At 40.3% G+C, this 12,367-nt stretch overlaps 1 protein-coding gene across 2 annotated transcripts in view; it reads left to right on the forward strand.

Annotated features, from left to right (window-relative positions):
• Positions 1-12,367, forward strand: part of rbms1b (RNA binding motif, single stranded interacting protein 1b) — an 88,485-nt gene that overhangs the window by 11,731 nt on the left and 64,387 nt on the right. The gene's annotated exons all lie outside the window — the stretch shown is intronic.

Consider the following 12,367-nt stretch of genomic DNA (forward strand, 5'->3'; position numbering starts at 1 on the left):
TACTTGAACTCCTCCACTTGGGGCAAGATCTCCTCCCCAACTTGGAGATGGCACTCCGCCCTTTCCCGGGCGAGAACCATGGACTCGGACTTGGAGGTGCTGATTCTCATCCCAGTCGCTTCACACTCGGCTGCGAACCGATCCAGTGAGTGCTGAAGATCCTGGCCAGATGAAGCCATCAGGACCACATCATCTGCAAAAAGCAGAGACCTAATCCTGCAGCCACTAAACCGGATCCCCTCAACGCCTTGACTGCGCCTTAAAATTCTGTCCATAAAAGTTATGAACAAAATGGGTGACAAAGGGCAGCCTTGGCGGAGTCCAACCCTCACTGGAAACGTGTCCGACTTACTGCCGGCAATGCGGACCAAGCTCTGACACTGATCATACAGGGAGCGGACCGCCACAATCAGACAGTCCGATACCCCATACTCTCTGAGCACTCCCCACAGGACTTCCCGAGGGACACGGTCGAATGCCTTCTCCAAGTCCACAAAGCACATGTAGACTGGTTGGGCAAACTCCCATGCACCAAGGTGGTAAATACTGTACAGAGTAGGCTAACCCATATGGTTCCTGTGGATGTGAACACAAGTTGTAATTACTGTAGTGACTAAATAACCTAGTGACTGAAACAGACATAGTGATGTGTAGATACTGTCAATAACTAGATGAGCCATCTGTGGCTGTGAAGTGAACACTAGTAAGGTTGTAAATACTGTAAAGAGTAGACTAACCCATGTGGTTCCTGTGGATGTGAACATAATTACTCTAGTGACTAAATAACATAGTGACTGAAACAGACAAAATAATGTGTAAATAATGTCAATAACTAGATGAGCCATCTGTGGCTGTAAAGTGAACACTAGTAAGGTTGTAAGTACTGTATAGAGTAGGCTAACCCATGTGGTTCCTGTGGATGTGAACACAAGTGGTAATTACTGTAGTGACTAAATAACATGGTGACTGAAACAGACATAGTGATGTGTAAATAATGTCAATAACTAGATGAACCATCTGTGGCTGTGAAATGAACACAAGTAAGGTTGTAAATACTGTATAGAGTAGACTAACCCATGTGGTTCCTGTGGATGTGAACACAAGTTGTAATTACTGTAGTGACTAAATAACATGGTGACTGAAACAGACACAATCATGTGTAAATAATGTCAATAACTAGATGAGCCATCTGTGGCTGTGAAGTGAACACTAGTAAGGTTGTAAATACTGTATAGAGTAGGCTAACCCATGTGGTTCCTGTGGATGTGAACTAGGGCTGCAACAACTAATCGATTAAATCGATTAAAATCGATTATAAAAATAGTTGGCGATTAATTTAGTCATCGATTCGTTGGAGCTATGCGCATGCGCAGAGGCAATTTTTTAATTTAATTTTTAATTTAATTTATTTTTATTTTTTTTATAAACCTTTATTTATAAACTGCAACATGTACAAACAGCTGAGAAACAATAATCAAAATAAGTATGGTGCCAGTATGCTGTTTTTTTCCAATAAAATACTGGAAAGGATAGAAATGTAGTTCGTCTCTTTTATCCGATTATTAATCGATTAATCGAAGTAATAATCGACAGATTAATCGATTATCAAATTAATCGTTAGTTGCAGCCCTAATGTGAACACAAGTTGTAGTATTTGCTTTCCAATTGCTGAAAAACCAGGAGCTTTGCTCTTCTGAGTTCTAATAATAAATTGAGTGATCAGACAAGAGTCAAAGTCTTTTTTGTCCTTTTTGGTTAGAAGACGGAGCGGCTCTTCTGCTTCCGGCTGAAAGCTTAGTCTAAACTGAAGTGCGCAGCAAATTTGTCCAAAAGACAATGCCGTAGCACAAACAATAACACACCTATTCAGTGTCTGCTTGTTTCTTTGTTTATTTTCTTAAAATAATTGTTTTAGTATAAAACTTACAAACATTGCTTGGAGTGATGAATGAAGAATCCTTTGTTAGAAGACGAACCGGCACTTCTACTTCCGGTTGAAAGCTCAGTCTCAACGGAAGGGCTCGTCCAAAAGATGGCGCCATAGCACAAACAATAACACACCTATTTCAGTGTAGTCTCCCTTCTGATATTTTAGGCTTCATAATGCGCCACACATTTTCAATGGGAGACAGGTCTGGACTACAGGCAGGCCAGTCTAGTAGCCGCACTCTTTTACTATGAAGCCACGTTGATGTAACACGTGGCTTGGCATCGTCTTTCTGAAATAAGCAGGGGCGTCCGTGATAGCGTTGCATATGTTGCTCCAAAAGCTGTATGTACCTTTCAGCATTAATGGTGCCTTCACAGATGTGTAAGTTACCCATGTCTTGGGCTTTAATACACCCCCATACCATCACACATGCTACCTTTTACACTTTGACCCGAGAACAATCCGGATGGTTCTTTTCCTCTTTAGTCCGGAGGACACGACGTCCACATTTTCCAAAAAAACAATTTGAAATGTGTACTCGTCAGACCACAGAACATTTTTCCACTTTGCATCAGTCCATCTTAGATGAGCTCGGGCCCAGCGAAGCCGGCAGCGTTTCTGGGTGTTGTTGATAAATGGCTTTGGCTTTGCATAGTAGTGTTTTAACTTGCACTTACAGATGTAGCGACCAACTGTAGTTACTGACAGTGGGTTTCTGAAGTGCTCTTGAGCCCATGTGGTGATATCCTTTACACACCGATGTGGCTTTTTGATGCAGGGATCGAAAGTCACGGGCATTCAATGTTGGTTTTCGGCCTTGCCATGATTTCTCCAGATTCTCTGAACCTTTTGATGATATTACGGCGCGTAGATGGTGAAATCCTCAAATTCCTTGCAATAGCTTGTTATAAAATGTTGTTCTTAAACTTGCTCAGGCATTTGTTGACAAAGTGGTGACCCTCGCTCCGTCCTTGTTTGTGAACGACCGAGCATTTCATGGAAGCTGCTTTTTATACCCAATCATGGCACCCACCTGTTCCCAATTAGCCTGCTCACCTGTGGGATGTTCCAAATAAGTGTCTGATGAGCATTCCTCTACTTTCTCAGTCTTTTTTACGCTTTTTTGGAAACACGTCGCGGGCATCACATTTCAAATGGGCTAATATTTGCAAAAAATAACAACGTTTTCCAGTTCGAACGTTAAATATCTTGTCTTTGCAGTCTATTCAATTGAATATAAGTTGAAAAGGATTTGTTGTCTTCTCTTTTTATTCACCATTTACACAACCTGACAACTTCACCGCTTTTGTACTTGTTTACAAACACTATGAAAAAAAAACCAAAAGTATAGTGGCTATTTGGGTTCAGCCCCGCCCACATGCTGATACTGGGTCACGGCCTCTGCAGTGGACGACACAGCAGCATTTTTTACGCCCACTCGAGCGCTTAAGACCCTGGTTTGAGACCGGCCAGACCATGGCAATAATCAAAAATTGTGAAAATCCCCCAGAGACACGCTGGTTCCAAGCAGAGGCTTGTCATGCGGTCCTGGTCATTAAAACCCGGTCACGATGGCAAGTCTTAAATGTTCCACTTTGTGACTCTCGTCTTACGATTCACCAGTGAAGTTTTGACAATGTTGCTTTAGCACTTGCATCCATTCATGAGTGGACCGATGGGGGGGGGGGGGGGGGGGGCATTAGACCGAGGCGGTACCCTGAAGCCACAAGTGAAGATCCTCCAGACTGGAGTTCAGCCTGGGGTTGCTCAGTCATGTCAGCGCTTCATGCTTGACATTCCTCCACTTCCCTCTCAGCTTGCGCTTCCCGTGGAGCAGGGGCTGCTGGGGGGGATAATCTCTGGCAAACCCCTGAAGGGGAACGCTCTCTTCAGACCTAAACAAGTCACTCTGGAATGTTCCTTCTCGCCTCCTCCTCCAAAAAAACAAGCGTAACACTCAAGATCAAAGATCCGCTTCCGCAATGACTTGCAGCCCTGGAAGAGAGCATGTTCGGCAGCTCATTAATGGCACCGAGGATGTTTTTTATTGATCGCCAGTAGTGACAAGGTTATGACGTTAATGTCAGAGCTTGGACAAACGGAATTGTCAGATTCAAACACCGAACTATCTATTAAACAGGACAAGAAGCAAGGAATCAAACAGAGACAGGATTCAATTTAGCTCATGAGGAGACACAATGTCACCCCACGCTCTGAGAAAAAAGTTCCACGCCTCCCCATTTATTTGGGCATTCCCTGATTGGAGCGGTGTCAGGTTTGCCCCCTCTCTGCTGGTGGATTTCAGGTCCTGATAAAACCCTTCCTGTCACTGTCCGAGATATGAGAAACCGACACCTCTACGGCGCATTCCATCGCACACAGTGGAGATTTACAAGCTTGTCCACCTTTGGCTTGATAAGATCAAAGACAGCTTTGTAAGCACCGGTGGATCGTAACCCGGGCAACCTGAGCTCGTAGAAAACAAATTGTGTGATAACATATTTCTGCTATTATAGTATAGTATGAAAAATAACCCTGGTGGTGTAGTGGTACATAGTTCTGCCAGTATAGTATAGTATGAAACATAACCCAGGTGGTGTAGTGGTACATAGTTCTGCTAGTATAGTATAGTATTAAATATAACCCTGGTGGTGTAGTGGTACATAGTTCTGCCACTATAGTATAGTATGGAACATAGCCCCGGTGGTGTAGTGGTACATAGTTCTGCCAGTATAGTATAGTATGGAACATAACCCTGGTGGTGTAGTAGTACATAGTTCTGCTAATATAGTATAGTATGAAACATAACCCTGGTGGTGTAGTAGTACATAGTTCTGCTAGTATAGTATAGTATTAAATATAACCCTGGTGGTGTAGTGGTACATAGTTCTGCTAGTATAGTATAGTATGGAACATAACCCCGGTGGTGTAGTGGTACATAGTTCTGCTAATATAGTATAGTATGAAACATAACCATGGTGGTATAGTGGTACATAGTTCTGCCAGTATAGTATAGTATGAAACATAACCCTGGTGGTGTAGTAGTACATAATTCTGCCAGTATAGTATAGTATGAAACATAACCCTGGTGGTGTAGTGGTACATAGTTCTGCCAGTATAGTATAGTATGAAACATAACCCTGGTGGTGTAGTAGTACATAATTCTGCCAGTATAGTATAGTATGAAACATAACCCTGGTGGTGTAGTGGTACATAGTTCTGCCAGTATAGTATAGTATGAAACATAACCCTGGTGGTGTAGTGATACATAGTTCTGTCAGTATAGTGTAGTATGGAACATAACCCTGGTGGTTTAGTAGTACATAGTTCTGCCAGTATAGTATAGTATGAAACATAACCCTGGTGGTGTAGTGGTACATAGTTCTGCCAGTATAGTGTAGTATGAAACATAACCCCGGTGGTGTAGTAGTACATAGTTCTGCCAGTATAGTATAGTATGAAACATAACCCTGGTGGTGTAGTAGTACATAGTTCTGCCAGTATAGTATGGAACATAACCCTGGTGGTGTAGTGGTACATAGTTATGCTAGTATAGTATAGTATGAAACATAACCCTGGTGGTGTAGTAGTACATAGTTCTGCCAGTATAGTATAGTATGGAACATAACCCAGGTGGTGTAGTGGTACATAGTTCTGCCAGTATAGTACAGTATGTAACATAACCCTGGTGGTGTAGTGGTACATAGTTCTGCTAGTATAGTATAGTATGAAACATAACCCTGGTGGTGTAGTGGTACATCGTTCTGCCAGTATAGTATGAAACATAACCCTGGTGGTGTAGTGGTACATAGTTCTGCAAGTATAGTATAGTATGAAACATAACCCTGGTGGTGTAGTGGTACATAGTTCTGCCGGTATAGTATAGTATGAAACATAACCCTGGTGGTGTAGTAGTACATAGTTCTGCCAGTATAGTATAGTATGAAACATAACCCTGGTGGTGTAGTGGTACATAGTTCTGCTAGTATAGTATAGTATGAAACATAACCCTGGTGGTGTAGTAGTACATAGTTCTGCCAGTATAGTATAGTATGAAACATAACCCTGGTGGTGTAGTGGTACATAGTTCTGCCAGTATAGTATGAAACATAACCCTGGTGGTGTAGTGGTACATAGTTCTGCCAGTATAGTATAGTATGGAACATAACCCTGGTGGTGTAGTAGTACATAGTTCTGCAAGTATAGTATAGTATGAAACATAACCCTGGTGGTGTAGTAGTACATAGTTCTGCAAGTATAGTATAGTATGAAACACAACCCTGGTGGTGTAGTAGTACATAGTTCTGCTAGTATAGTATAGTATGAAACATAACCCTGGTGGTGTAGTGGTACATAGTTTTGCTAGTATAGTATAGTATGAAACATAACCCTGGTGGTGTAGTGGTACATAGTTCTGCCAGTATAGTATGAAACATAACCCTGGTGGTGTAGTGGTACATAGTTCTGCTAGTATAGTATAGTATGAAACATAACCATGGTGGTATAGTGGTACATAGTTCTGCCAGTATAGTATAGTATGAAACATAACCCTGGTGGTGTAGTAGTACATAATTCTGCCAGTATAGTATAGTATGAAACATAACCCTGGTGGTGTAGTGGTACATAGTTCTGCCAGTATAGTATAGTATGAAACATAACCCTGGTGGTGTAGTAGTACATAATTCTGCCAGTATAGTATAGTATGAAACATAACCCTGGTGGTGTAGTGGTACATAGTTCTGCCAGTATAGTATAGTATGAAACATAACCCTGGTGGTGTAGTGATACATAGTTCTGTCAGTATAGTGTAGTATGGAACATAACCCTGGTGGTTTAGTAGTACATAGTTCTGCCAGTATAGTATAGTATGAAACATAACCCTGGTGGTGTAGTGGTACATAGTTCTGCCAGTATAGTGTAGTATGAAACATAACCCTGGTGGTGTAGTAGTACATAGTTCTGCCAGTATAGTATAGTATGAAACATAACCCTGGTGGTGTAGTAGTACATAGTTCTGCCAGTATAGTATGGAACATAACCCTGGTGGTGTAGTGGTACATAGTTCTGCTAGTATAGTATAGTATGAAACATAACCCTGGTGGTGTAGTAGTACATAGTTCTGCCAGTATAGTATAGTATGGAACATAACCCAGGTGGTGTAGTGGTACATAGTTCTGCCAGTATAGTACAGTATGTAACATAACCCTGGTGGTGTAGTGGTACATAGTTCTGCTAGTATAGTATAGTATGAAACATAACCCTGGTGGTGTAGTGGTACATCGTTCTGCCAGTATAGTATGAAACATAACCCTGGTGGTGTAGTGGTACATAGTTCTGCAAGTATAGTATAGTATGAAACATAACCCTGGTGGTGTAGTGGTACATAGTTCTGCCGGTATAGTATAGTATGAAACATAACCCTGGTGGTGTAGTAGTACATAGTTCTGCCAGTATAGTATAGTATGAAACATAACCCTGGTGGTGTAGTGGTACATAGTTCTGCTAGTATAGTATAGTATGAAACATAACCCTGGTGGTGTAGTAGTACATAGTTCTGCCAGTATAGTATAGTATGAAACATAACCCTGGTGGTGTAGTGGTACATAGTTCTGCCAGTATAGTATGAAACATAACCCTGGTGGTGTAGTGGTACATAGTTCTGCCAGTATAGTATAGTATGGAACATAACCCTGGTGGTGTAGTAGTACATAGTTCTGCAAGTATAGTATAGTATGAAACATAACCCTGGTGGTGTAGTAGTACATAGTTCTGCAAGTATAGTATAGTATGAAACACAACCCTGGTGGTGTAGTAGTACATAGTTCTGCTAGTATAGTATAGTATGAAACATAACCCTGGTGGTGTAGTGGTACATAGTTTTGCTAGTATAGTATAGTATAAAACATAACCCTGGTGGTGTAGTGGTACATAGTTCTGCCAGTATAGTATGAAACATAACCCTGGTGGTGTAGTGGTACATAGTTCTGCTAGTATAGTATAGTATGAAACATAACCCTGGTGGTGTAGTGGTACATAGTTCTGCCAGTATAGTATAGTATGAAACATAACCCTGGTGGTGTAGTGGTACATAGTTCTGCCAGTATAGTATGAAACATAACCCTGGTGGTGTAGTGGTACATAGTTCTGCCAGTATAGTATAGTATAGTAGTATAGTATGAAACATAACCCTGGTGGTGTAGTGATACATAGTTCTGCCAGTATAGTATAGTATGAAACATAACCCTGGTGGTGTAGTAGTACATAGTTCTGCAAGTATAGTATAGTATGAAACATAACCCTGGTGGTGTAGTAGTACATAGTTCTGCCAGTATAGTATAGTATAGTAGTAAAGTATGAAACATAACCCTGGTGGTGTAGTGGTACATAGTTCTGCCAGTATAGTATAGTATGAAACATAACCCTGGTGGTGTAGTAGTACATAGTTCTGCCAGTATAGTATGAAACATAACCCTGGTGGTGTAGTAGTACATAGTTCTGCCAGTATAGTATAGTATAGTATGAAACATAACCCTGGTGGTGTAGTAGTACATAGTTCTGCCAGTATAGTATAGTATGAAACATAACCCTGGTGGTGTAGTAGTACATAATGCTGCCAGTATAGTATAGTATGAAACATAACCCTGGTGGTGTAGTGGTACATAGTTCTGCCAGTATAGTATAGTATGAAACATAACCCTGGTGGTGTAGTAGTACATAGTTCTGCAAGTATAGTATAGGATGAAACATAACCCTGGTGGTGTAGTAGTACATAGTTCTGCCAGTATAGTATAGTATAGTAGTATAGTATGAAACATAACCCTGGTGGTGTAGTAGTACATAGTTCTGCAAGTATAGTATAGTATGAAACATAACCCTGGTGGTGTAGTAGTACATAGTTCTGCAAGTATAGTATAGTATGAAACATAACCCTGGTGGTGTAGTAGTACATAGTTCTGCTAGTATAGTATAGTATGAAACATAACCCTGGTGGTGTAGTGGTACATAGTTCTGCCAGTATAGTATAGTATGAAACATAACCCTGGTGGTGTAGTGGTACATAGTTCTGCCAGTATAGTATAGTATGGAACATAACCCTGGTGGTGTAGTAGTACATCGTTCTGCAAGTATAGTATAGTATGAAACATAACCCTGGTGGTGTAGTAGTACATAGTTCTGCAAGTATAGTATAGTATGAAACATAACCCTGGTGGTGTAGTAGTACATAGTTCTGCTAGTATAGTATAGTATAGTATAGTATGAAACATAACCCTGGTGGTGTAGTAGTACATAATTCTGCCAGTATAGTATAGTATGAAACATAACCCTGGTGGTGTAGTGGTACATAGTTCTGCCAGTATAGTATAGTATGAAACATAACCCTGGTGGTGTAGTGGTACATAGTTCTGCCAGTATAGTATAGTATGAAACATAACCCCGGTGGTGTAGTAGTACATAGTTCTGCCAGTATAGTATAGTATGAAACATAACCCTGGTGGTGTACCTAGTACATAGTTCTGCAAGTATAGTATAGTATGAAACACAACCCTGGTGGTGTAGTAGTACATAGTTCTGCTAGTATAGTATAGTATGAAACATAACCCTGGTGGTGTAGTAGTACATAGTTCTGCTAGTATAGTATAGTATGAAACATAACCCTGGTGGTGTAGTGGTACATAGTTCTGCCAGTATAGTATAGTATGAAACATAACCCTGGTGGTGTAGTGGTACATAGTTCTGCCAGTATAGTATAAAACATAACCCTGGTGGTGTAGTAGTACATAGTTCTGCTAGTATAGTATAGTATGAAACATAACCCTGGTGGTGTAGTAGTACATAGTTCTGCTAGTATAGTATAGTATGAAACATAACCCTGGTGGTGTAGTGGTACATAGTTCTGCCAGTATAGTATAGTATGAAACATAACCCTGGTGGTGTAGTGGTACATAGTTCTGCCAGTATAGTATAAAACATAACCCTGGTGGTGTAGTGGTACATAGTTCTGCCAGTATAGTATAGTATGGAACATAACCCTGGTGGTGTAGTAGTACATATTTCTGCAAGTATAGTATAGTATGAAACATAACCCTGGTGGTGTAGTAGTACATAGTTCTGCAAGTATAGTATAGTATGAAACATAACCCTGGTGGTGTAGTAGTACATAGTTCTGCCAGTATAGTATAGTATAGTAGTATAGTATGAAACATAACCCTGGTGGTGTAGTGATACATAGTTCTGCCAGTATAGTATAGTATGAAACATAACCCTGGTGGTGTAGTAGTACATAGTTCTGCAAGTATAGTATAGTGTGAAACATAACCCTGGTGGTGTAGTAGTACATAGTTCTGCCAGTATAGTATAGTATAGTAGTAAAGTATGAAACATAACCCTGGTGGTGTAGTGGTACATAGTTCTGCCAGTATAGTATAGTATGAAACATAACCCTGGTGGTGTAGTAGTACATAGTTCTGCCAGTATAGTATGAAACATAACCCTGGTGGTGTAGTAGTACATAGTTCTGCCAGTATAGTATAGTATAGTATGAAACATAACCCTGGTGGTGTAGTAGTACATAGTTCTGCCAGTATAGTATAGTATGAAACATAACCCTGGTGGTGTAGTAGTACATAATGCTGCCAGTATAGTATAGTATGAAACATAACCCTGGTGGTGTAGTGGTACATAGTTCTGCCAGTATAGTATAGTATGAAACATAACCCTGGTGGTGTAGTAGTACATAGTTCTGCAAGTATAGTATAGGATGAAACATAACCCTGGTGGTGTAGTAGTACATAGTTCTGCCAGTATAGTATAGTATAGTAGTATAGTATGAAACATAACCCTGGTGGTGTAGTAGTACATAGTTCTGCAAGTATAGTATAGTATGAAACATAACCCTGGTGGTGTAGTAGTACATAGTTCTGCAAGTATAGTATAGTATGAAACATAACCCTGGTGGTGTAGTAGTACATAGTTCTGCTAGTATAGTATAGTATGAAACATAACCCTGGTGGTGTAGTGGTACATAGTTCTGCCAGTATAGTATAGTATGAAACATAACCCTGGTGGTGTAGTGGTACATAGTTCTGCCAGTATAGTATAGTATGGAACATAACCCTGGTGGTGTAGTAGTACATAGTTCTGCAAGTATAGTATAGTATGAAACATAACCCTGGTGGTGTAGTAGTACATAGTTCTGCAAGTATAGTATAGTATGAAACATAACCCTGGTGGTGTAGTAGTACATAGTTCTGCTAGTATAGTATAGTATAGTATAGTATGAAACATAACCCTGGTGGTGTAGTAGTACATAATTCTGCCAGTATAGTATAGTATGAAACATAACCCTGGTGGTGTAGTGGTACATAGTTCTGCCAGTATAGTATAGTATGAAACATAACCCTGGTGGTGTAGTGGTACATAGTTCTGCCAGTATAGTATAGTATGAAACATAACCCCGGTGGTGTAGTAGTACATAGTTCTGCCAGTATAGTATAGTATGAAACATAACCCTGGTGGTGTACCTAGTACATAGTTCTGCAAGTATAGTATAGTATGAAACACAACCCTGGTGGTGTAGTAGTACATAGTTCTGCTAGTATAGTATAGTATGAAACATAACCCTGGTGGTGTAGTAGTACATAGTTCTGCTAGTATAGTATAGTATGAAACATAACCCTGGTGGTGTAGTGGTACATAGTTCTGCCAGTATAGTATAGTATGAAACATAACCCTGGTGGTGTAGTGGTACATAGTTCTGCCAGTATAGTATAAAACATAACCCTGGTGGTGTAGTAGTACATAGTTCTGCTAGTATAGTATAGTATGAAACATAACCCTGGTGGTGTAGTAGTACATAGTTCTGCTAGTATAGTATAGTATGAAACATAACCCTGGTGGTGTAGTGGTACATAGTTCTGCCAGTATAGTATAGTATGAAACATAACCCTGGTGGTGTAGTGGTACATAGTTCTGCCATCATAGTATAGTATGAAACATAACCCTGGTGGTGTAGTAGTACATAGTTCTGCCAGTATAGTATAGTATGAAACATAACCCTGGTGGTGTAGTAGTACATAATTCTGCCAGTATAGTATAGTATGAAACATAACCCTGGTGGTGTAGTGGTACATAGTTCTGCCAGTATAGTATAGTATGAAACATAACCCTGGTGGTGTAGTAGTACATAGTTCTGCAAGTATAGTATAGTATGAAACATAACCCTGGTGGTGTAGTGGTACATAGTTCTGCCAGTCTAGTAGGCAGTTAGCTTAGGTGTAATGCATGTTTAGCCTAGTCCTCCACTGATAATGATACTTGGTAATGATACTGAAAATTGTATCTTATTTCCTGTTAGGGGGAGATTATTACCAAATGAAGTGAGCGGCTCCACACTGTGTATGGAGACACATAATTATTAATGAACACCTTTTTATTTGG

Source organism: Nerophis lumbriciformis, linkage group LG13, assembly GCF_033978685.3.
Source record: "Nerophis lumbriciformis linkage group LG13, RoL_Nlum_v2.1, whole genome shotgun sequence".
NCBI lineage: Eukaryota > Metazoa > Chordata > Actinopteri > Syngnathiformes > Syngnathidae > Nerophis > Nerophis lumbriciformis.